At 43.6% G+C, this 25,359-nt stretch overlaps 1 protein-coding gene across 4 annotated transcripts in view; it reads right to left on the bottom strand.

Moving 5' to 3' along the window:
* The window catches only part of RPS6KA2 (ribosomal protein S6 kinase A2), a 484,946-nt gene that overhangs the window by 255,282 nt on the left and 204,305 nt on the right, over positions 1-25,359 (bottom strand). The window lies entirely within an intron of this gene.

Below are 25,359 nucleotides of genomic sequence, written 5' to 3' on the forward strand. Positions count from 1 at the left end.
TACTGCATCTCAATGTGATTCTGAGACCCAAAGTGTTTCTGTGCCAGCCACATACAGCTTGGGCTCCTTGGCCTTAGTTATCTTTCCTTTCCAACTGCTAAAGACCATCAAGACATACCTTTCCGCCTATGTCCTTATATGGAAAGAGAACAGCGCCGAGGACTTATTAATGACTCAACTGAAAAAAGGTCTGAGACAACAGTGACACCACCATACTGGGGAAGGTTCTCAGAGGCTGACTGACAACACCACTGCAACTGATCAGCCTTAAAGAGAAATACACTTTTTGTGTTAATTGCTTACTGGGTCTCTTCAGGCACCTTCAGGGGCTGTGTCATGATTGTCACAGCCTGCTCTATTGATCGGTTAGTGGCAAGGATAAAAAAACAACCAACCAAACCTATCTATAACTGCAACAGCAACCATGACTATTTTCCTAAGATGTCACGAAGTTTATGGTCTCAGCTTACACAGGCCCTATCTTCCCCACCTATATCTTCCTGCACCCCACCCCAACTCCTATCAATTATGTAGCTGTGAAAAGCATCTACCTTGTCAGCTGCTCTGTGTCCTCCTCCTCCAGATCCTGTCATTGACTTCTTCTCATCTTCTACATCAAATGTGAACTCTGCACCCTTGCTTTCAAGGTCCTGGTGAACTTAGGTTTCCACCTAACTTTTTGATCTTGTTTTTTCTTTCCCGAACCGCATTGCTCCATACCTGCTGCAAAAGCTTAATAATGCCTTTTATATCCTTCTCTTATCTTGTTTCCACCCAGCCCCCTGTGCCTGGAAGAAGGCATGTCCTAGACCAGTGTTTCTCAATCTTTCCAAATTACTTTATCCCTTTCAGGAGCCAATTTGTCTTGCGTACCCCAAGTTTCACCTCACTTAAAAACTATTTGCTTACAAAATCAGACATAAAAATACAGAAGTGTCACAGCACACTATTGCAGAAAAAAAGATTACTTTCTCATTTTGTCTGTATGAAATTTTAGTTTGTGCTGACTTTGCCAGTGCTTTTTATGTAGCCTGTTGTAAAATTAGGCAAATATTGAGATGGGTTGATGCACCCCTTGGAAGACCTCTGCCTACCCCCTGGGGTACGTGTACCTCTGGTTGAGAACCACTGTTCTTGACTATTCAAGAAGTACATTATTTCATCACATGAATAAGGAAAGCAAAATCTAGATCTAATATTGTAATTTTTGGGGGTGTGATTAACAAAAGTATTTTTGAACTGTATTAACCATTGTGGTTTTGAATGATAGCTCGGTTGATGGCATAATAGATGGGATTGCTCAGTTTTCTTAAATCTTTTCCATCATATATATAGAAAGCCCATCTATTATGCCATCACTCAAAACCACAGTGGGTTTATAAAGTTCAAAAAATACACTTGTTGTTCACCAAAAAAATAAAATATTTCGATATTAGATCTAGATTCTGCTACCCTTACTTACGTGGATGCAATTAGCCCTTCCCAACTCTTACGGCACAAGGAGCTGCACCATCAATTAAAAAAAAAAAAGATTTAAAACACGTGGCGTGTCCCAGAGTTAAAAACAGTTATTGATGGCTTTTACTATAAGATCTGTCATTGCCTTCATGTTGCAATGGGATTCTTACAGTCTAATATACTGCAATTTGCAGTCATCATTAAAAGCCATTAAATGAGTCTGCTTTGCAATAAACTCCAAAGAAAAATTATCCAAAACTGTCACGTACTTGTTACGTACCAGGTGTCCTGTCTTATTTTGTTCAAAATTAGGTCCCTCAATAAAAATGAAATATGTTTTTCTATGTTCGTGCCGTAATGATGTTTTGGAAATGTACTGCAAACACCAGTTTAATAATTATCCTTTGATACTGAGGATTTTAGAGTGAGACTTGGATTACGGGCCCATGCAAAGTGGTAAGAATGCGCCTTACATCCCTGAAAGTCCTTACTCATTATTTCCATGCCTAGACCCACAGAAACAAGCTCTACAAGCATATTTAAGTCCCCTCTGGAACAGGTGGTCAGCATGTGGGTGCAGAAGAGCAGGGAGGGTCAGAGTCATGGCATCACTCCCCCACATGGATATACACAGGTCACAGAGTTTAAGGCCAGAAGGAACCACCAGATCTAGTCTGGCCTTCTGCAAAGCACTGGCCACCAACACCGCCTAGCACCCGCGCACTAAACCCAACAACCAAAATAAGATCACAGAAGACTAGATGGTTGTGTGCCACAGGGAGAGAATAGGATGGACCAAGGTGCACTAATGCCCAAGGCCCATGAAGTGGCAGGGAAATTATTAAATGGGCACATCCCAGCAAGTGAGCCATATCAACACGCTGCACCCCACAAGCTCACTGCCAATCTGATTGATGTGGGGGGAAATTCCTTCCTAACCCCACATACGGTGATTAGTTAGACCCCAAACACACACCAGCCAGCCAGGCACCTGAGAGAGAGAATGACTGGTGCCATCTCAGAGCCCTGACCCACCCCATCCAATGTCTGGTCTGCAGCAGGGGCCATCCTTGATGCTTCAGAGAAATGATTAAAAAAAAAAACCCACCAAACCCACCACAACCCCATCCCTGACCTCAGAATCCATTGAGGGAAGGGCAGGAATCTTTCCTCACCCCTGGAGATGGCCAGCTGAAACCCTGAAGCATGAGCTTTAGGAAGATAAATTGTAAACTGGAAGAGAGCCCCAGGGCTGCTGAGTCCTTCCCCCACCACCACAACCAGCCCCATAATACAACTACCCAAATTTGTCCAACTCAGTCTTAAAAAACTAAGTAAGTTGTTTGCCCCACAACTCCTATTGGGAGGCTGTTCCAAAACCTCATTCTTCTGATGGTTAGAAAGCTTCTTCTGTTTTCCAGCCTGAATTTCTTCATGGCCAGTTTATACCCATTTGTTCTTGTGCCAACAGTGTCCTTTAGCTTAAATAGCTCTTCACCCTCCATGGTGGTTACCCACAAGTATATTTATAAAGAGCAGTCATATCCCCTATCAGCCTTCTTTTTGCTAGGCTAAACAAGCCAAGCTCTTCCATTCTTCTTTCATAAGACAGGCTCTCCATTCCCCTGATCATCCTAGTAGCTCTTCTCTGACCCGTTCCAGTTTGAATTTAGTTTTTTTGAACATGCGTGATAAGAACTGTACACAGTATTCCAGAGGAAGTCTTACCAGTGCCTTGTACACTGGTACAAATACCAGTGGCACAAATACCTCCCCCCCACCCCCCGCCACTCACTACTGGAGATGCCTCTTCTAATATATCTTAGGATTGCATTTGCTTCTTTCACAGCTGCATCACTTTGGTGGCTCGTAGCCATCCCGTGATTGACTCCCCCACACCCAGGTCTGTCTCATCCTCTCATTTCCAACTGATGAACCTCCAGGTTTTGGAGCAGAAATTCTTATGATCAGACCTTAAGTGCATGATCTTGCATCCTGTACAATTGAATTTTATCCCATTTCTGTCACTCCAGTCTTCAGGGTCATCCAGATCTTCCTCTGTAATATTCCAATGCTTCCTAATGTTGTATCATCATTAGCACACTCCTACTTTTTGTGTCAAGGTCATTAATGAAAATATTAAGAGTGATCCCAAGGCCAATCCTTCAGGAACTTCACTAGTAACCTACCCTCAGTCTGATATTTTACCTTTCAGAAGAACCCATTGTCTTATCCCCTTTAACCAGTTCCTTATTCACTTTATAATTCTTGTACTAATACGCATCCACTCTAATTTAACTAATATTTTCCCACATGGTACCATGTCAAATTCTTTACAAGGCAAGAGGATGTGGGGGAGGGAATGCTCCTTGACTAATAACATAAAAAAGTACAAATACAGGAAACACACAAACTACATAGATAATATGAAGTGAAGGCACAGAAAATAGAAAAAAATTCTACAAGTATCATGTGTGCATTTTATGCTTCTGAGCCACTGTTATTTAGCTTAGCTTCAGAAGAACAAATGAATAAGATGAAGTCTCAGAGTGAAAGACCCATAACTTACAGTTAGCCATAGAATATCCAATTTGCCCAATGACTAATAAAAAGGTACAAGCCAAGAAAGAAATTAGATTAAACTGTACATTCATTGTTTTATGTATAAGCATACTAACAGTCAGATCAACCTGAAAAATTCATTGCACTTCAAAATTCATGGCAGTAAATTATTAATCGGCTTCCCTCTGAGTAATTTTTACTGCCAAAGAACTTGATGGAAATGAAATCCACCAAATGGCTGTGCTTAAGGCAAGAATAAACAACAGAGGTGGGGATCAACTGACATACTTACACTTCATAGTAATATTTATATTTTTGATTCTGATTTATGGTTCTAAACTGAAGCATTAATTGCCACAACACAGAGTTTTTAAAAAAAAAGATAAAATGCCTGATTCTACTTTTTTTGGAGCCAATTGCAAAACTCGTTTACTTTGACTTGATTAGGATTGAAACCAAATTGTACAGACAAAAAGTACTTCAACTTAGAGTTTGCTGAGACTAGGTCTTAGTTAACACACATTTCATTCAAGATTTCTAACAATAAAACTTACTACCAGAACTTGTGTGACCCTCACAGATGGCTGTACATAGAACACATCACGAATAATAAAAGTCAAGCACACAACTGGAGGTGGGCAAAAATTTTTGGAAAATCTTTTTTTCCCCTGGAAAATGCAGATGTGGGTCAACTGAAACATTTCATGAATTTGTGTCAGATTCATCAATTTGTTTGACAAAAAATACAAACACCCAATTTTTTGTTTGAAAATTGAAATGTTTCATTTTGACCTTTTTTAAATGAAATGTTTTGATTTTTCAATTCAATACCACTTTGCTTTTAGAATTTTACTTGAGTTTTATTTTAAAAAGCCTAAAGAACTCAAAGGCAATGTCAAGGCTGAATCCCCACTAGGTCACTCCGAGTGCAGAAGTAGGGGTCTGCAAGGATTTTCAAAATTAATACTTGCCACTCCAGGCTTGTATTAAACTCCCAAGGTTACAGCTTCTCTCTGACCTTGGCTTGGTAAAGGCTGTCACCACCCAAATGCAAAACCCCCCCTTTGAATCCAGGAAGGAGCACTTGGGAATTCCTCCTTGTGGGATACCCTCAAGCCCTTTTACCCCCCTTCCAGGGAAGAGCTGAGAAAGAAAACAAAGGAAATCAGCTAATCAAACAACATGCACAAACCACTTAGGACACCAAAAATCCAATCCTGTTCTTAAAGAAGGTAAATTTTATTAAAAACAAAAAGGGAAAAAATACATCTGGAACTCAGGCTTTTTGCTAGATCTTAAAAGAAACAATTATAAAAATTAAGCACTCAAAACAGATTTCTTGGGGGTTCAGATTAAAGATTACAAGCAAACAAAAGCATCAGAGGTTAGCACAGAGGAGATCCACAAGCCTTAAAAAAATAAACAGAAATAAACCTGATCGCATCTAGCTAAACATTCTGATCTACTTACACATTTGGAGTTCAGATAAGTAGTTCTAGGTAGGATCTGATGATTTATGATCATACCTTGCTTAAAGCTGCTTATAGCATGGCTGCTCTGTCTCTCTAGCCCAGAGAACAACAGTCAAAGGGAAAGTTTCTTTCCTCATTTTAAAAAGTTCTAGCCTTCCCATTGGCTCTTTTGATCAGGTGCCCACTTTTTTTTCTTTACCTGGGGGACTTTTTAACCCTTTACAGGTAAAGCAAGTAAAGAACAGTTACCAAGAGGGATTTTACAGCTAACTGGCTGGCTAGGTGTCCACCAAAGGGAGCTATCCCCCCACTTTATTTACCACAGGCAAAATGAAATGCTTTATTTCAGGTAGAACAAAACATGTTGTTCAACCCAAAAAAGAAATTTTTTCAAGTTTTGATTCACAAAAAATATTAGAATTTTTTTGGGGGCGAGGCGGGGGGCAAACCAAAGTGATTTTTTTTAAAATTTCCATTTACCGGTTGAACAGAAAAAAAATCAGTTATTCACACAGCTCTATCCAGGAACTGCAGATACAGACCTAAGACATTTACACTCAGCAACAAACAATATTCTATGATGAACCAGAACCTAAAAGGACATGCATGACTGGTTGATGCTGCCTGAACTATGAATTTGCAGTAGAGATAAGAGAACTGGGCTAAGTAATTGGAAGAAGGGCTACACAAGTCTTTGAGACGTATGATTCTGTCATCCACAAGACATGGGCTTAGTGCAGGAAATTACTGGGTGAAATTCTAGGGCCTGTGTTGTGCAGGTCAGACTCTATAACTATAATGGTCCCTTCTGGCCTTAACAATCTGTTTATCTATTAATAAAACTGCAATGACTCTGCTAACTGAGCAAAGTAACAGGTAACTGGAGTTATTGCTCTATGTTTCATGGAGTGTTAGTGTTATGTTCCCATCCCAGATGAACGTCTTTAGTTCTGAAGGGAATATATTGTTGACTCTGAATGCAGGGGACTTAACGGGGGCTGAGGAACAAGCCTCTAGGAATCCCTCAACAAGCCTATGAAATGAAAGTATCTAAGGTAAAATTGTGGTCCAAAAAGCAAATGAGACGCTGGGTTGAATTACTCTTGCTATAGAGAATAAAACTGAAAGTGTACAAACTGATGGCACTCTGTTACGTTGAGTAATACATTCAGTTTTGCTTGCCCCTTCTCAATAAGTTTATATGAGAAACAGAAAGGCTTCAGCAACAGGCAATAAATTATTAGAGGCAAGAAAAGGCTTCCATATAAAAACACATATGATTAGGACCTCATAAATATAGAAAGGAGAATAAGAGGGTCATGATAAAGGTACAGTATAATTCCAGTTATCCCAATTCCCTGTACCCCAAAATCCTTGTTATCTGAATCCATTGTGTGTCCCCCATGTAGCCCTATATTAGTTATTCACCAGCTAATAACTTCTCAATTAGCCGCTTACCGCTGGTTAGTACTAATCAAGGGCTTTGCACTTTTAATACTTAATACTTTCTATTTTGTTAATGAATAAACCCAATGTTATTGCATTTAAACGCTAAAATTATATTAAAACCACTGTGGACACAATTTTAATACAATTTTGGTGGCTTAATAAACTCAAGAGGTTTATTTTTTACTCTTGAATGAAGTACAAAGTATTAAGCAAATATCAGCATTACTTGCTTCATTCACCATATTTCTATATCAGTGAAACTGCAGCTCAATGTAGCACTTTGGTTTCTCCAAACACCTGGTTAGCCGAAAGTTTCATTTTCCCTGAAGCCATTCAGATAAACGGGATAAACCCTAAACCCGAACCCTAACCCAAAATAGAACTAGATAAATTCATGGAGGACAGGTCCATCAATGGCTGTTAGCCAGATGGGCAGGGATTGTGTCCCTAACCTCTGTTTGCCAGAAGCTGGGAATGGGCAATGGGATGGATCACTTGATGATTACCTGCTCTGTTCATTCCCTCTGAAGCACCTGGCATTGGCCACTGTCGAAAGACAGGATACTAGACTAGATGGACCTTTAGTCTGGCCCAGTATGGCAGTTCTTATGAGTGTGCTGTATATGAAAAATGGCATAAAGAAGGTAAATTAAATACTCCTATTTATGCTCTTGTAGCCACTTTATTCATTTGATAATTTAATTGTTTTATTGTTGTGGTTAACCCAAATGCTATTTCATATATCTATTCATCACACATTGATTATATAAGTAGGGTGAGACTATGGGGGTATAAGATTGACAAATATTTAGGAGTGATGACTGCATATTCGATATATAAGTAAAGCATGGCTGTAATGAAGGGCCTACAGGGTAAGGCCTGTAAAACTTCAGCTTAGCCTCACTACACTTAAGGAAGCTTGACATAAGTGGGTGACCTAAGAATAACCCTATGCCAATAAAACCACATGATTACTGCAAAGGATGTGCCAATAGGTGATGTTATAGAAAAATAGACTGTAATATACCCATCTAGACTGCATAGTACCTGATTGATACATCATGGAAAGTTCTCTTCTGACTGCAAGTTACCATGGGAACATGTGTACCTAAATATTAATAAGATGTTAATAAGAAAAAAGGGAACTAAGAGAACAACTTATGAAAAGTGGGGGCTCCCAAAATTTATGGGGCATGGAAGTACAGTTAAGGAAAAGAAGGGTTGGAACCCTCATGCATATACATATGGGTTTGGTGTGCTCAGAACAACAAGACAAAAGCAATTCCCTGATTGCAGCAAAGTGGGAAGACCCCAACGTAAGACCTCATTCAGAAGACCCTAGCAGGAACCACCCCTCTATCAATGACCATCTGTTGAGAGATCCGCAAGACTCTAATATCATCTTTGGGTATGAATAAAGCATTGTCTGTTGCTTGGGCTCTCAGGTTGTGTAGATCTGTATGCGAGTGTAACTTATAACTGATAATACAAACAAGATTTTTGACTCGTAACTGTGTTTGTGGTCGCTGTGTTTGCTCTTCATGTGCCCCTAAGAGTCTCCCAGTCCGAGAGAATCTTAAAAGGTAACTTTCACCCCTACTGATCTGAAACTTTGGCTGCACAGGAGCTGAGCTCAGTCCCCAGAGACACTATAGTTTAAACACAGGTCTATCAACCAATTCAAATTTTTAAAAAGGCTACTCTCATAAAAGAGAATCAGGAACAGGTGTTCCAGGAGCATCCACTGAGCAGCATGAAGAAGAAGAGCACTGTCCCCTTGTTGATTATGCAATACACGTTTGCAGCATACACTGTCGCTATGTTGATCCCAGGACATTATTAGCAAGACAAGGGGGGTGAGGTGCTATTTTTTAATTGAACCAATTTTTTTAGTGAAAGAGACCCAAGCTTTTGAGCTACACAGAGACCGGCAGGCGAGCTCTGTGTAGCTCAGTAGCTCGGTCTCTTTCACAGACAGAAGTTGATCCCATAGAAGACATTGCCTAACCCACCTTGCCTGTTATATGATACATGACACTTGCAATGGGATCACCACTTCCCGGTCATGAGCAGATGCAGTGGGCACATTTTCACTTGGCATGTGTTTCTTCAATATGCAATTGTGAGGCATGTTGTTTTTCTTGCTGTTTTTTAAAAACACACCAATGGATTTGGGTAAGAGTCTCACACATTTTTCTGGTAAAAACAAAGTCCTCTGTCCTTCAAGCTGCTGTATTAGGACATACCCCTGTTCCTGCTCAGAGCCCCATGGACTGCAATGGGGCTCTGTGAGGGTGCAGGGATATTCCCATACAGAACACAATGCAGGACTTGAGCCACATATACCATATCAAAGATGATTGCTGCTGGTTGCGAGGGGGTGTCAGAAGGGCTAATTTTTCTAGCTAAGTACAAAAGAAAATACACAGAACATTAGGTTAGGGTTTACTTAATAATAAATGACTAGAGGTTTAGGGACTGGAAACAATAATGAAGGCAAGGTTTAAAATAATGGAAATAATACCTACCTATTACACAGAGCTTTACATTTGCAAATCTCGAAGTGCTTCACAAAGGAGGTCAGTGTCATCACCCCCATTTTACAGAAGGTAAAACAGACACAGAGAGGTGAAATGACTTGCCCACAGTCACCCAGTAGGCCAGCAGCAGAGCCAGAACTAGAACCCAGGTCTCCTGAATCCCAGTCAGGTGCTCTATCCATAAGGTCACACACACAAATCTTTTTATTTCATCCCCTTGTCCGCATGTTGTCTATTTACATCCTACCAGTACGGACTTTGGGACAAAAATCTGTCTCACTGTGTACCTATAAAACACCTGGCACACATTAAAGCAGAAAAAAAATAAACAAAATCATAAATATTAATGTGAAACCAAGTGAAGTGATCCAAACTTTAACCAGACTTCCACTTGATTTTGCATGTCCTCAGTACTGCGCGCTAAAGGGAAGTGTGTAATCTGGATCACAGCCATTGTCTGTGGTACATGTTGCAGCCAGGACATCTATTCAGTAGTTGACAGCAAAGTGCTGATGCCAGATCCTTCAGCTGTACCCAGAGTCTACCTAGTGTGTGGTGACAGAAATATATGCAGTTATTTGGCTGTTTCTTCACAAGTTGAGGGTGAAATATAATGCTTTGCTCTGTGCTTGTCTGAAAGTATGCCCCACTGTGTCTCTGCAAAGAACTCCCTCCCTGCTTTCCTCTGCATGGCACAATTATCTGTGTTCCCCCACGCTCTGCTCCAGGGTGCTAGAAATTTGCTGCAGGGCTATACTAACAGCAAATTACAGCTTAGCCTGCACAGGGTTAGTTGTTCTGACAAACAAGCTGGGGGGAAAGAGGTGGTATAAAGGTTCTGCCCCCCTCCACAACCCTCTCTGCTGCAAGGAGAGAAGCAGAAGCCTCACGGCCCCCATTTACTCCTGCACATGTATACTCAAGTTTTGAGCTGCCAGGGCAGAAGCTTAAGAGGAATGTCTTATTCCCTTGTTATTGCCCTGAACGGGCATGCAGGCTGTGGTGTTCAGTGATCACTCAAAGCTTGAGGTGCTTGCAAGCATCATCATCACAGAAAATCCCAAAGGGAAGTAGCCTCCTTGCAGACAGAGCACCACACAGATGGTTTGAGTGTATGTTAAGTCAATTTCCGTCACTGGTGACCTTATGAATAGGGCCCTACCAAATTTTGTGGTCCATTTTGGTCAATTACATGGTCATAGGATTTAAAAGATAGTAAATTTCATGGTTTCAGATGTTTATGTCTGAAATTTCATGGCAGTATAAACATGGGGGTTCTGACCCAAAGAGAGTTGTGGAGGGGTGTGTGTTACAAGCAGAGGTGAAAGTAAGCTGGTACGCCCTGGTGCACCGTACCAGGACCGGCTTTCCGAGAGGGCAATTTAAAGCCCTGGGGTAGCGGTGGTGGGGCTGCGGCGGGGATTTAAAGGGCCCCGGAGCTCCAGCTGCTGCTACCCCCCCCGGGGCCCTTTAAATCCCGGCCTGAACCCTGCTGCCCAAGCCCTGGGGTAGTGGCAGTGGGGCTCTGGCAGGGATTTAAAGGGCCCCGGGGCAGTAGCAGCGGCTGGAGCTCCGGGGCCCTTTAAATCCCCGCCAGAGCCCCGCTGCCACTACCCCAGGGATTTAAGGCCATGCCTCTTCCGGTTGAGGCCACGCCTCTTCTGGTTGAGGCCACGCCCCCTGCTCAGGACTCCGGTGTACCGGTAAGTCCTCAAACTTACTTTCACCCCTGATCACAAGGCTATTGTGGGAGGGTTGTGGGATTGCCTCCCTTATTTTTGTGCTGCTGCTGGCAGGGGTGCTGCCTTCAGAGCTGGACAACTGAAGAGCAGTGGCTGCTGGCCGGCCACTCAGGTCTAAAGCCAGCACCACCTCCTGCAGCAGCACAGAAGTAAGGGTCTTAGGGTATGTGTGGGGGGGTGACCATACATCTGGGTTTTCCCGGCAGCCTCCTGCCCAGGTCAGGAAGTGACAGCTGGAGCTGCAGCCTTTCTGCATGGTTTCGGGGCTGAAAGCTGGAGTCACAGAGCTTCCTGCAGCCAGGGGAGGTTCCTGGGAGGTGGGTCTGATACAGCTCCAGGAGTGTTTCCTATAGGGCAGAGGTTCTCAAACTGTGTCTGTGGACCACCAGTGGTCCGCAAGCTCCATTCAGGTGGTCCACGGGTAGTTCCCTCTAAGTTGCGTGCCTGGGTGGCCAAACATGAGAGAATGAAGGGCCACCCACCTAATTAGTGGAGCCGCACAGGCATGACTCCACTAATTAGGTGCCTGGACCCTGGAGAAGACACACATGTAAGGTGAGGTGGTGGCCTTGGCGGTGAATGGGGGGTAGGTGGGAGGGGGCAGTGGGATGAGAAGAGGGGGTAGGGGGAATTTGGGATGTGCAGGGCTGAGGTGGCCAGAGAAAGAAGAGACTTTCCCCAGCTCCAGGGCCGCAGCTGCCAGGGAGAGATGGCCCTCCTCCTTCCCAGCCTCAGCTCTGTGGCTGCTGTGGTGGGGGACAGAGGGAAAGACCTCCCTCCTTCCCAGTCCCAACTCGGGCTGCCACAATGGGGGAGAGACCCCATCTCCTTCCCAGCCCCAGCTCGGGGGCTGCCGTGGCGGGGGGGAGAGGGCACATCCATTGCATAAGAAAGGTAAGACTATGGATATTAAAATATGAGTTGTGTGCATTTATTTGTAGAACAAAAAAAGTTAAATTATTAGGGGTTTTTTTATATAGCGCTTTCATCCAAAGAGCTTTACAATAGTTAGCTAATGGTACAAACAACATTTGGAAAAATCATTAAGTGATACACCAAGACCCTCAGCAATTTTCAAGTGGTCCTCAGGAAAAAAAAGTTTGAGAACCACTGCTATAGGGGGAAGAGAAAGTCCCATCTCTCCGCAGCCTGGGCCAGGACTAGCAACTGGAGCCTTGCCCAAGGTAGAAGTCCCCGGCTGGGGTTGCCCCAGCCCTGCCCCTCACCTACAATAGCCAGATTTCATGGTGGAGATCAGAATTCACGGTCTATGATGCGTTTTTCATAGCTGTGAATTCGGTAGGGCCCTAATCATGACAACGAAGCATTGTGATCAGGCACAGCCATGGGATCACCCACCATATAGAAGCCTTTCTTGCCACATGCACATTGGAAATTCATTGGTCTTCCATCCTAAGAATATATCTGTACCAAAAAAGCTGCCAAACCTGAAGCCGTGCTGATGGAGGTGATGGTGTGTGTGTGTGTGGGGGGGGGGGGTTGACTACAGATATCCTCATTTCTTATCTTGTCCTGCCACTTATTATGGAGCAGCTGACAAAGACAACAAGAACCAAAAACATTGATCTGGTGGTCTTCAGCCTTCCTTAGTGCCCATATTAAGGTGCTTGCAGAAGATCTCTTTATTCTGTGTCAGGTTCCAATGGGCCCTTCATAGTGACAAGAGCTTCATAGCACACCACCCAGAGTCTATGTTTGGGAAGCTCAGTCACTAAGGGCAAAGTCCCCAATACCACACAGGCAAAGGGACAATCAAGACTTAAGTTACTTGGGCCTGGTCTACACTACAAAGTTAGGTCAACATAAGCCTCCTTGCACTGACCTAGTTGTGCATGTGTTGACACTTAAATTTGTCTCCCACTGATGTGAGCACCCTGTTACAGCGACACAGTAACAGCCTTGAGCAATGAGCAGTGTCAAGCCTTGGTCAATGTACTGAAGTTAACGCATAGTGAGTGTTGACAGTGCATTACCTATGTCAACTCTAACAGTACTCCAGCAGCTATCCCACAATTCCCAAACATGGTCAGCTGGTATAGGAGCAAATTTTCTCTCTACTTAAACTACTTTAAAATTGCATGTTTAAAATGGGGCATTAAGTGCTTCTGCCCTGACAATGGTGGGACAGTAAGCGATGAGGAAGCACCATAAGCATTACTCAGAGGTTGGCTCGAGCAGTCTACTGAAATGCTGTTGCAGTGGGCGCAGAGCCAGTCAATGAGACCAAAACCTTTGTGATTTATTTTGACAGTGAGTGTGCCATTAGTGTCCCCAACAATCACTGCAGAAACAGGTGGGTGTATAGTCTGCTAGGTGAATGACTACATCAGGGACTTGGCCCTGCTAAGACACATGAGGACCCAGGAGTGCTCTGGTCACAATTGTTAGCTCCTCTGCCCAGGGTCTCAGAGACCAGAAGGCCCTTCCTCCCCTTTAAAGCCCTGTGAATTTTTGAAATTCCTTTGCCTGATTGTTCAGCATAACAAGCACACCTAGGAGCTGGTGAATATTGCAGAAAGGCCTGGGAGTCCCTGCAGGAAAAGGAGAGGCAGATGCACTAGGACATAATAGGGCTTCTCCGACAGCAAACACAGATGCTGCCGACTCTTGTGGACCTACAGGTTCAACAATCACAGGCTTGCCTCCCTTTGCAGTAGATGAAGAACTCTATTATAGCACCCCCCCGTACATTACTGCCTCCAAACACTCCATGTGGCTTCCAGGCTGTATCCCTACGCCTACCACTCCACACTGGGGGGGAACATTAAGGACAGCAACAACTTCACATACACTGACCTGCGAAAGCCACAGTTGCCGTACACGTAGCTAAAATGCACATGCATATTCTTTCCCCTTGTTAAGTTCTGTTCCATTAATTTATTACATTTTTAAGATACGTGCTTTTAAATTCCATAGATTTTTTTTGTGCTGATTTTGTTCTTAATGATATTCTATTCTTTGGAAAATAATTCATCTTTATCAGTTCACAATATATGCTGCAGAATGCCTAGCAGTACTGAAAGCGCCTACTTGTTATTGCACACTGTGACACAACCTGTAGGATCAGTGACAAAATATAATAATCACAAATGTACAACAAGCACCACAAAATTAATAGCTGCATTGGTGTACTTCTACAAATACAAGACTATCAAGCACCACATAATTCCTAACAGGCCCCAAAACAACAGGACCAGGACCTTCTTTGCTTCACATATATTATGCTGGACATAGCAGGCAGCTATAACCACTGGGATTTTTTTTTCACTGAGATCCAATCTTGAGAGTAAACAACTCTAGTGACCTTTCAATCTACCAAAAGCGCATTCAGCTGTTATTCTGCACCTGCTCAGACAGTAGTTGAATCTTTCCTTGCTGCTGTCAAGGTGGCTGGCATATGGCTTCATGAGTCAGGGGAGCAAGGGCTAGGCTGGGTCCCCAGGATCAGTACTGGCATTTCAACATCACCAATGCTAATCCTCCGGTTGAGAAAAAAGTCCCTGCTTGTAGCTTTCTGAGCAGCCCTGTGTCCTTAAAGATCTGAGCGTCGTGCACCTTCCCTGACCAGCCAACACCAATGTCAGTGAAGTGTCCCCAGTGATCCACCAGTGCTTGTATCACCATGCAGCCCTTCCTATTGATGTACACTGTGGCAATGTGATCTAGTGCCAAAATAGGAATGTGAGGGCCATTTATTGTTCCACGACCATTCAGGAGCCTCATTGCTGCAAAGCCATCCACTATGTCCTGCGCATTGCTGGAGGGTCACAGTCCTGTGTAGCAGGAGAGGATTAATGGCTCTGCACACTTGCACCACAATGACCCCCCCACAGTGGATTTTCCAACTCAAAAATGATTTCTGATTGACCAGTAGCAATCTGGCATTGAAAATTTCCACAGTGTGATACCCACTCACTCCTCCACTGTTAGCACAGCTCTCATTTTGGTGTCCCTGTGCTGGAGTGAGCTTGGCACACAGATTGAGGAATGTGGCCTTGCACATCTGAAATTCTTCAGCCACCGCTCGTCATCCCAAACCTGCATTATGATGCATCCCATCAGTGCTCATTTCTCGGACCCAGAAGTGGTGCGCCTCTGTCTGCAGCTCTCTGTGAACACCAACAACCACCTTGAATTGGTTCTCAGTATGTACCTCAGCAATCTGTCCTCCATGAAATCATGTTCCCCACTGATTCGGTTCTTCTTGGGGCTCTGCAAATACTAGAGGATCATAGGTGCTGTACTTGCAATCCGTATGACAAGAGTGTAGAGCTGTGCAGGCTCTGTGCTTCTGTGAGAGATGGTGGAAAGTGTGAAAATTATGGGACATTAGATGACAGTATGGGATGGAGACAGTTGCATAATGGGAAGTTGACCCTTGCTGCTAGTCATCCCTGTGACTCATTTCTGCCCCACCCTGAATTGCCAAAACTTCCCAAAAGACAATGTGCTAGCTGGTGGCCGGTTGAACTCTGGGACTCCTACCCATAATGCACTGCATTCTGCATCAACACAAGCACTCCTGGTGAGTGCACATAGCTCCTTGTGTTGGCACTAAGTATTCATGCACAAATGTAACTTGCATACGCAAAAGTTTGTAGTATAGACATGGCCTTCACTACTGAAGGCATTGTGCAAGGCACCTGGTAATTCTGAAAGTATAAATACGACCACACCAAAGATGTAGAGAACTTTCTGCTTTGAAGGAACTAGTGTTGCTCAATATGCACTGTAAGCCCTCAGACTCAGTACCAATATCCTCTTTAATGGATTCTGTCCGACATCTTCTAATGCCAGATCTTAAAGTTTGGCACCTAAACAAGCGGCTTAATTTTCAGAGTTGCTGAGCACCCGTTGCTATTAGCAAAGTCAAACACAAGCATTTCTGCTCCTTTGCAGTTGTGTGTGGTTGGATGATTGATTCTGAAGTAATACCTTTCTTCTGGAAAATACAGTGCAAACAAACCTATCTTTTCCAATCCCCTTACAAGCCCTTGCTTGGAGCTAGGATGTATACTGGCTCAGTTGTACTGAGACCACTAGTGTTTGAAGCAAATGGCATAGATTTGTACATGCTACTGAACTTTCATGATGCAAAGTAGAGGGAACTTGCTCTTTTCTTTCAGTATGGACTCCAATATGCTGTAATACACAGCAGTAGTTATACAAGACATACATCATCCAAAGAGATAGAGCTCATGGCTGAATGATATGGATGTGATGAAGAGGTCTTATTCTAGCTGTGTGATGCCTAGAATATCCATTTCCCTCAACTCCTACAATTTAGAATGAAGCATTATGTCTCTCATGAAAAATGACCTAAAATCGGGTTGTATTGGGTGTTACCTGCAGAGAACTTACTAATACAAAAATACTCTGAAGGCACACAGGTTGTTCTTATTTGTACAGAGAGAACTGGGACAGAAGCAGAAACAGTAGTGGCAGGACAAGACAAGGGAGTTTGATTTGTCTGTATATGTAATAAGACATTTTAGTTCTTTCAAAAGTGTTTGATCTTCAGGTCTGGGGAGTGCTACTCTGAAATGACTGTGGCATTTATTACTACGGCTCCCTCTACCATATGCACTTTCTCATCCACAGACTCCCTGTAATGGCATGATACAAACCTGTCAAGTGACCCCTTCTGGTCAGGGGTGTCTGCAGTCTTTAAATAGTCCCAGCCCTGGTATTGGGCCGAACTCTCAGGGCTTCCTCCCTGGGGGCAATGGTTTCACCCTCCAGCTTTCCAACTGGGCCACTAAGCATTTCAGATCCCCTTCTGGGGTTTATTGCTGTCCAACTGGCATACGGGGGGGGGGGGGGACCCATGCTGTAGCCAGACAGACAGCCCCCCCCCCCAGACCAGCATTGCTGGAAACACACGGGAGCCAAAACACCAGGGCACTCCAGCACAGCCTTTGAAGCTGAGAGAAGCACAGGTGTGCTGCGACAATGTGCCACTGGGAACATATACAACAATTGGGCTCACAGCAGGCAGAGGCGCTGTGACAGACATGGCTCTTAGCCCCTACTAAAACAGCATGATGCACACACACCAACATCCTAGGTGGGAAAATATTTACCCTGATAAAAGAAATGTCCAGTAGTCGAAACTTATTGTTTCTCCCTTGCAAGTGTGAACTACTCTTGTGAGAGCTGGCGTCACCCCGACAGACCAGCCCCAATTTAGCATAGAAAGGAGAAAGAGAATAAAGGAGTACAGAGGTATAAGTAGGGAACCTACAGCACCATGATTTTTGAGTGCTTTTCACTATCTATCTGCTGGTCAGATAAGTGACAGCCTCCCAAGGCTTCTGCAGCTAAGAGGGTCCCTGAGCCTTGTCCCTTATTCGTCTTTCTGTGGAATTGAGTGACCGATCCTGGCTTGGCACCGCTGGAATCGAGAGATGCAAGGAGGGTAAGAAGCACCCACACCTGATCTCCTATCTTTAGTGTACACATATTTTGAAATAGAGCTCTATACTTTGTTTTCTTTCTTTGGGATTGTAGCTTCAGTTTTGTAACTTGTTTGTGTGTGTAACATCTCTACATTTAAATAAGTAGGCACTAGCAATTTTGTAACCACATGATTAGAATCTAGTTTAATAAATTTTGGTAACCATTTGTGCATAAGCCTGACTTGTTTCTCTGGTTTACTGTAAAGCAGCCAACACAATTAAAGAACCTCAGCCGTTTTGGCTATAAAGCCTGGCCATTAGGTGAGAGTACTAAGAGCCTAGCGTTGAGTTGTGCCGCCTCCACGGGGCAAACTCTTGGGGCGCCTGTCAGTCAATCCTGACTGCCCGCTGCGAAGGAGCTCTGAGCTCTAGCAGTTAAAGTCACGGGTGGTTAGGACCTTGGGGCATCCGTCAGCCTAGCCTGGGCTGCCCGCCGCAAAGGGACAGTGCGTCCTAGCGGTTAAAGTCACGGATGGTATAAATGGGCATAGCTGGCACCTCACCAAACATCCTGGCCATCGGCTAACACATGCCCACCCACTATTTCAGGCCCCAGCCCAGGGACCCTAAGAATAGCAGTCACATGCTGTAGTGTCTCTTTAATAAACTGCTTTCAGTTCCCTGGGCCACTTCTCACGTGGCCCTAGCCTTTGTGAAATGTTCACTCTCACCTCAAGGCTCTTATATGTTCAGGCCCAGGAGCAAGCCAGGACATCCTTCTTGCTCCCCCAGTCCCCACCGGCATTGAGCTGTCCATGGTGCTGCAGTTCCCTTTGGCCAGCCACAACCAACATCTGCACTCCTCTGGCTCCAACAAGGAACTGCCTCTGGTCTGCACTGCAGCTTTTTATACTAGCTTGCAACCCTCTGATTGGCCAACCCATTGCAGCTTCCCCCTGATTGGCTGCTTCCTGTGCAGTCTCTCAGGGCCACTTGAAGGACTTAGCTCCACTGCTCCTTTCCTAGGACAAGTGTGGCAGGACCCTGAGGCTTCCAGCAGGAGGCATCTTGGCCTAGTCCACCCTGTCACACACCCCATGAATAAATGATAGCATCATTGTCCATATCAATGTCAGCTTGCTGGGGATTATTTTTAGCATGAAGGGTAGCTAGTCTAACAGCCTGTGTTGAAAGCTCTCCAGTGAGGACAGTGCCAGCTAAAGCTTTTACTCTTGTTACTGGGCCTTTCACTTGGGGCTAACATTGCTTCCCAGCTTCTACTTGAATTTTCCATAGGCTCAAGTAGGAATTTTTTTCCCACTCCACTTCAGCCTCTCCCCCAGCATGCTCCATGAAGGTTGATAAAGGATGCAAATTTTGTTTGCTTGTTTTTGGAAAATCAATAGCAATGGATACTGTCTTCTTATACTGGGGTGGAATTATACTTCGCAGACATGGATGCTATTTGGCAGTTGACTCACCAATAGTCTGAGTACACAGATGTTCATGAATATCCACTTGACTCTGAGTAGCTACTGTACAAGAGGTAGGGGGTACTTGTTTCATATTTACTAGCTTTGGTTACAAACACAAAAACTACCCAGGAAACTGGCAATCCCATGAAGGAATGTATGTACTAGAGAACCAGCAATATATAAATCCCTCTTGGTATGCCTGACAGGAAGGCATTATACCTAAGGCTAAGATTTTGTCAGGGATATTTTTAGTAAAAGTCACAGACCGGTCACATATCAAACCGGTAGCTGTGTTAGTCTATATCCACAAAAACAACGAGGAGTCCAGTGGCACCTTAAAGACTAAAAGCACTCCATGCATCTGAAGAAGTGGGTTTTTTTACCCACAAAAGCTTATGCCCAAATAAATATGTTAGTCTTTAAGGTGCCACCGAACTCCTTGCACAGGTCACAGGCATTAAAGAAAAATTCATAGAAGCTGTGACCTGTCACAGATATTTTTTTAGTAAAAAACATTGACAAAATAGGGATCTATGGGTCCCCACACCACCCACAGCGGGGCAGCTGCAGGGTGGCTGGGAGCTCCAGGGGCCTGCACTGTAGGTTGGGTGTCTGAGCTTCAGGGTCCTGCGCTGCCCACGGCTGGGAGCTTCAGGGGCCCCTGCCACCTGCAGCAGCTAGGAGCTACGGGGTACCCCTGCCACCCCCAGCTCCGGGGATCCTCCGCAGCGGCCTGGGACCCTTGGAAGGTGTCACGGGTGGTGGAGCTCCCTGTCCCGGGACCCCGCGGGTGGCAGGGGACCCTGAAGCTCCTGACTGCCACAAGCTGAAGTCACTGAGACCTCTGGAAGTCACAGATTCCATGACTTCTGTGACCTCCGTCACTAAATCATAGCCTTAAGTATACCTAACAGGGTGACTGGTATATGGATTCGGAACACTTTACCCAAAACCTTATTTTTAGTAATACAGGAAGACAAATACCAAATAGCCATTACACTTGCTTTCTTGACAGGTTCAAGAGATGTGGAATCAATATTAGTCCTTCAGCTATCAATAGAAGAATGGGCACGGACAATTTTTATGTTGAGGAGACAAAACTTTAAGGAGAACTTCTACCCCCTCATAAAATATCAAAAGATGGGGGTGGGAAACAGGTAGGAAGGACAGCCCATTGATTAGGACATTAGCCTGAGACTAGGCAGATTTGGTTTCAAGACCCTGCTGCACCACAGAGTTCCTCTGTGACTTTAGGCAAGTCACTTAGGCGCTCTGTGCCTCAGTTTCCCATCTGTAAGTTGGGGATAACAACACTTCCCTACCTCACAGGGGTCATGAGGGAAGTACTTCAAAGATTAACGCATTCAGGGCCAGATTTTCAAAGATATTTAGGCACCTAAAATGCAGATATGTACCTATTAGGATTTTAAAAAGCACCTAACTCCTACTGAGAACAGGCCCAAGGTGAACTGAGTTGGGCTCCCAGAAACTGAGATACTAAAAAATTCTAAAATAACTTCTGAAAACTTGGGCCTTGATTTCTTTTATTAATGCAGCTGTCACATCCCTTTTTGGGCTACACAAAGAAAGCCCTGCTTCAAGCTACAGTGATACTACCAACCAATTCCAGACAACACCCAGCATTCTCTGAAATGGGATACTGAAGAGAAAAATGGACCCAAAAAATAAAAAATAAAAAAATAGGTTTGATACATCATAACAAACCCTTTGTCTTTCAGAAAGAGCTATGAAAACAGAGTACACACTGGGGAAAAAACAGTTACCAAAAAACATTTCAAACCTCAAAAAATAGTTGTGTGGGTCCCATTCAAGATCTGGAAAAGGTTCATGGTGGTTCCTATTTTGCCTGAAACAGCTGACCCCATCTTAAGGCAGATGAAGTAAAACCAATTTTAAAATCACCTTCAGTTCATTTTACTTGTAAATACTAAAAACAGGGCATCTATGCACTTCATAATACCATAATGAAACAGGAAAGGGAGCAGTAAACAACATGAACAGGTCAGTGTTAGTGCTCATGGCTACCATGACATTATCAGAACTCCTTGCTATAGATATACGACACCAGTGTTACACTATGTGCTGATCTCCCCCGGGGGCAGTGGTGTGTGCACAGGTGGCACTGTATGGATTAGGGAGTAGTAGCCCTTATCTGACAGACACCCAGAAGACCCAGGGAAGAACTATGGAGCCCCTCATCCCCTAGAGGACAATGTAGGAGGAATGGGGATAGGCTTTAGGGCTCCAAAAAAACCAAACCCATTTAAGATAAGGTTGGGTGGACCCCAGGGCAGGAAGGACAATGGCAAGAGCGTAAGGCAAAGCTATGTGAATACCATCTAATCAAGTTTAGGACTGTTTCCTCTTAACAGAACCTGAACCCATTATAATTTTGGTGAGTTCACAATTTTATGTGATCCTTTCTCATAGCCTTACATGAGTCCAGCTGTATAGACGGCCTTTCCCTCTGAATTGTAGCATGACTCATTTCATTTAAACCACCAAGCTGTGGGGTTGTACACAGCCTTCTATTTGCGGACTCATTCCTGTCCACTTATGAGATGAGCGAACATAATGCTTCAACAAATGCCTAGGGGGATTTCAACATATGGTGTATGTCTACCCAGTCATCCAACAAGTATGTGAAATTGGTTGTAAGGAGCTTAGAGCAGACAGTACAATAACGAGATGTCTGATTAATCTAATGCCTACGTAACGGGCAAAGAACTGACAACTCATCATATTAAGTCACTGATAGCCTTTGACATTTTTCATTTAATTAAGTACATTCTTTCAAATTCCAAAGTAACCTATTAATTCCATTTGTGGCATCAATAAATCTAGCAATGTAACACTGACTACATTTTTTTTTAAACACAAACATAGAAGTATAGACGTCATTTCTCACACGTGCAATACCAAATTAGTGCTTTGTGTTGTTTATCATCAACCTACAATAACAATACACAATTAATTCTGCTGTAAACTTCTAAACCTATAATGTTTAATGTATGTTTTGAATACTTCTAAGCATATGTTGGAGGACATAATTAAGTATTTTGACTTCTGCTGCTTTTTTAGCTCAAAATATAAAATGGATGCTCCTGATCATGAAGTTGTAGAACAAGATTTTTTATAAAGAGAACCATATGATCTAAATGCAATACCATCTAATCTAAGAAAGCGCAACCTGGTAACACACATCTTAAATTCATTACCCCGCCAGTAACCTGACTTTGAAATCTTTTCTTGCGAACCAGGGCAAGGTTCTATAGAAGCTACCTTTTTCATGAGCAGTGAATACATGCTACATTCAGAATACAGGTGTCCTGAGATCAGAAAGCACTTTACAAATAGTGTACAACTGAGCTGAAATACAACCACTGAAGTGTGACCATTTTGTTCCAGTATAAGAATACTTCCATGTATTCTGAGTCGATATTTTTCCTTGATGTTTGACATGCAATCTTATTGTTTATTTGTGGAATAGTACAGACTGAAATATCTATTCACTGGGAGGTTGGTGGGGACTGCTATTGCTTTTTTCCACAGAGATGCTACAGAAAAGAACTGATTCCATACCTCAGAGATTTAAGACAAGTGACATAACCTACTGCATGGTGGTCACTTCAGCTCAACCCAAGGAAAGGTTTGTATAAAAAAAATTCTGGTAACAAGGAAATTCCTATAGAAATTCAAATCATAATCAGTCACATTAATTAATAGACCATTAATCAAATCAAGGAACAAAGAAATTCTCCTGGATCTTAGCTTTCATTTTAAGGTTAGTCTCTAGCTGTATCACTGCAAAGACAACCTTCAAAATATGACCTGATGTCTGCTGGAGAGTGTAGAGTCTGAAATGATCTCTCTGAAGTGTGAACTGCCCCATTCTTTTTTATGGGTGCTAAATCAGATGTCAATGATAAACCCTCAAATGTCATCATTGTTAAATGTGTCACCGCTCAAAGCATGTAAGGAAGGGGAGAAAATATATGATGAAGATCTGCACCAGCCTTTCCTATGTGCAGGGCATACCTCATCGGCACACAGAAAGGACTAGCAGGGGGAGTAGGATGCAGAAGATGTTTAATGGCTTAAACATCTTAACTTATACAGCCCATGATGACATTCCAGGAGGTACAGTTGGGTTCTATTTCTTGAAGAGGGTCTCAGCTTCAAAAAAACATTTGGTAATATTGGATTCTTTCATGGAAAGCATTGTTGACAACACTCTTACAGTGCAATTCTTGTGAAACTACTTGTTAGCACAGTTTGGATAGCTGCTGCGGTACAGCCACATTCAAATATTAGGTGAGTTCCAATGTACTTTTTGAACACAGCTGACATGGTTTGAGCTCATCTGCCCCAGCCAGCCAAAATCATGCACAACATGATTCGTGGGAGCTGCGTTGCAACCATACTTTAACGTAGCTTTCAAAGACAGCTCCTTTCCCAGGGTTGACAGGGTCATAGCAGTATGGCTTGGATCTGATTCACAGAAGCTGCAAATATGTTGAAGCTGTACATCTTCACAAATAGCAGGCACTCCAAGCCCTAACGCAGTAGCTTCTGCTACTAGGACTGCTGGTGAGAGGCAGCACCACACACCACAAAAACGTGGTTTCAATTCCCATTCTCCCAGCCTCCTGCAACCCAGCTAATGGGGCAGGAGTAGGCCATAGTATTTAAAAAAAATGAAAGCTGAGACTTTCACTTATTGCCAAGACCCCAGAAGAGCCAGTCTTCCCTCAGATCCCCTTTCTGCCTGCATTCTTCTTGGTCTCCCCTCTCTCCATCCCACCACCACATGATCCAATCTCTCCTTCACCAGCACCCTGGTTAAGACAAGGTATAGGGGGTGTGGGGAGAGGAATCATTGATTCAAAGTAGCAGACTTCAGGCCAAGCAGCAGGCTCCTCTCCTTCCAGCTGCTGCTACGTCGGGCTTCTCTATACTTAAAACACTGCAGCGGTGCAGCTGGGCCACTGTAGCACTTCGGCATAGACACTTCCTGTGCTGACGTGAGGGATTCTGCCAGTGGCGTACATAATCCACCTCCCCGAAAGGCGGTAGGTTGGTCAAAGGAAGAATTCTTCTGTCAACCTAGCATTGTCTACATGAGGACACAGGTTAACTTAACTATGCTGCTCAGGAGTGTGGACTTTTCACACCCTTTACCAACATAGTTAAACCGCCCTAATTTTGTAGTGCAGACGAGGCCTAGCAGCAGGACAGTTTACACTGGGTTATGATGGAGCACAGGAGCCAGCAGCTGACAGAAGAGGCACTGACCTGGTTCTCCCCTTGTGGAGAGAGGACAGGTATGAACCAAGAGGTGGCAGTCCCTCCTGGAACTCAGCTGCCAGCGTGCTTGCATTGACTGAGAGTGGATCAAATATTCCCACACTGAGGCCTGGTCTACACTAGAAAATTAGGTTGGTTTAACTAAATTGGTCTGGGGTATGAAAAATCCACATCCCAGAGCAGCATTGTTAAACTAACCTAATTCCCCATGTTGATCTAGCTACCACCTCTCAGGAGGTGGATTACTTACACCAATGGGAGAGCTGTGCTGCTGGACCTTTTAAGTGTAAACAAGCCCCAAGTTGGGTCCCCAAGTACAACAGGGGAAGGATTTACAACCCTGAATGAAACCCCACTGACTTCAAAGGAGTCACAAAGCTGTAGTTTACAACAGAATACGGCCCACATGCTTTAGCAGCTGCCAAGCCATTTTCACATTAGATCTAAAACACGGTTCTAATCCCTATAATAGAAATGGCAAATATTTCAGATAGAAGGTTATTAAATGTATAGCCAAGCAAAAAGCTGCCGTTCATTGCTCTGAAAACCTTTGCCTTACAATATAAAAATACAGATTAATCAGTATAACCAAATAGCAATCCTATTTGTTGCATTTCTGAAAAACTCTGTTTTACTTTTCCAATACAGAACTTTGAATGTATATTGATTAATCTCAGGCTAGCATTAGTATGTAGAGCAAAATTAATAACACTCTCCAAGCACAGCTGTGTTAGGCTCATAATTTACTGATTAGTCGCCCACAGAGATAAACATTAGAACTATTTCTACGGCAAAAACAAGCGTGTTGCTATCACAGCATTTCCCTGCTTCATAAAAGTTCTGTTGTGAAATTTAACGCAGGGCAGTTTCTCTAACAAAATACTGTGGCCTGCTAGGGGTCTGACAAAACAACG

Source organism: Natator depressus, chromosome 3 (genome assembly GCF_965152275.1).
Source record: "Natator depressus isolate rNatDep1 chromosome 3, rNatDep2.hap1, whole genome shotgun sequence".
In the NCBI taxonomy this organism is placed as follows: Eukaryota; Metazoa; Chordata; order Testudines; family Cheloniidae; genus Natator; species Natator depressus.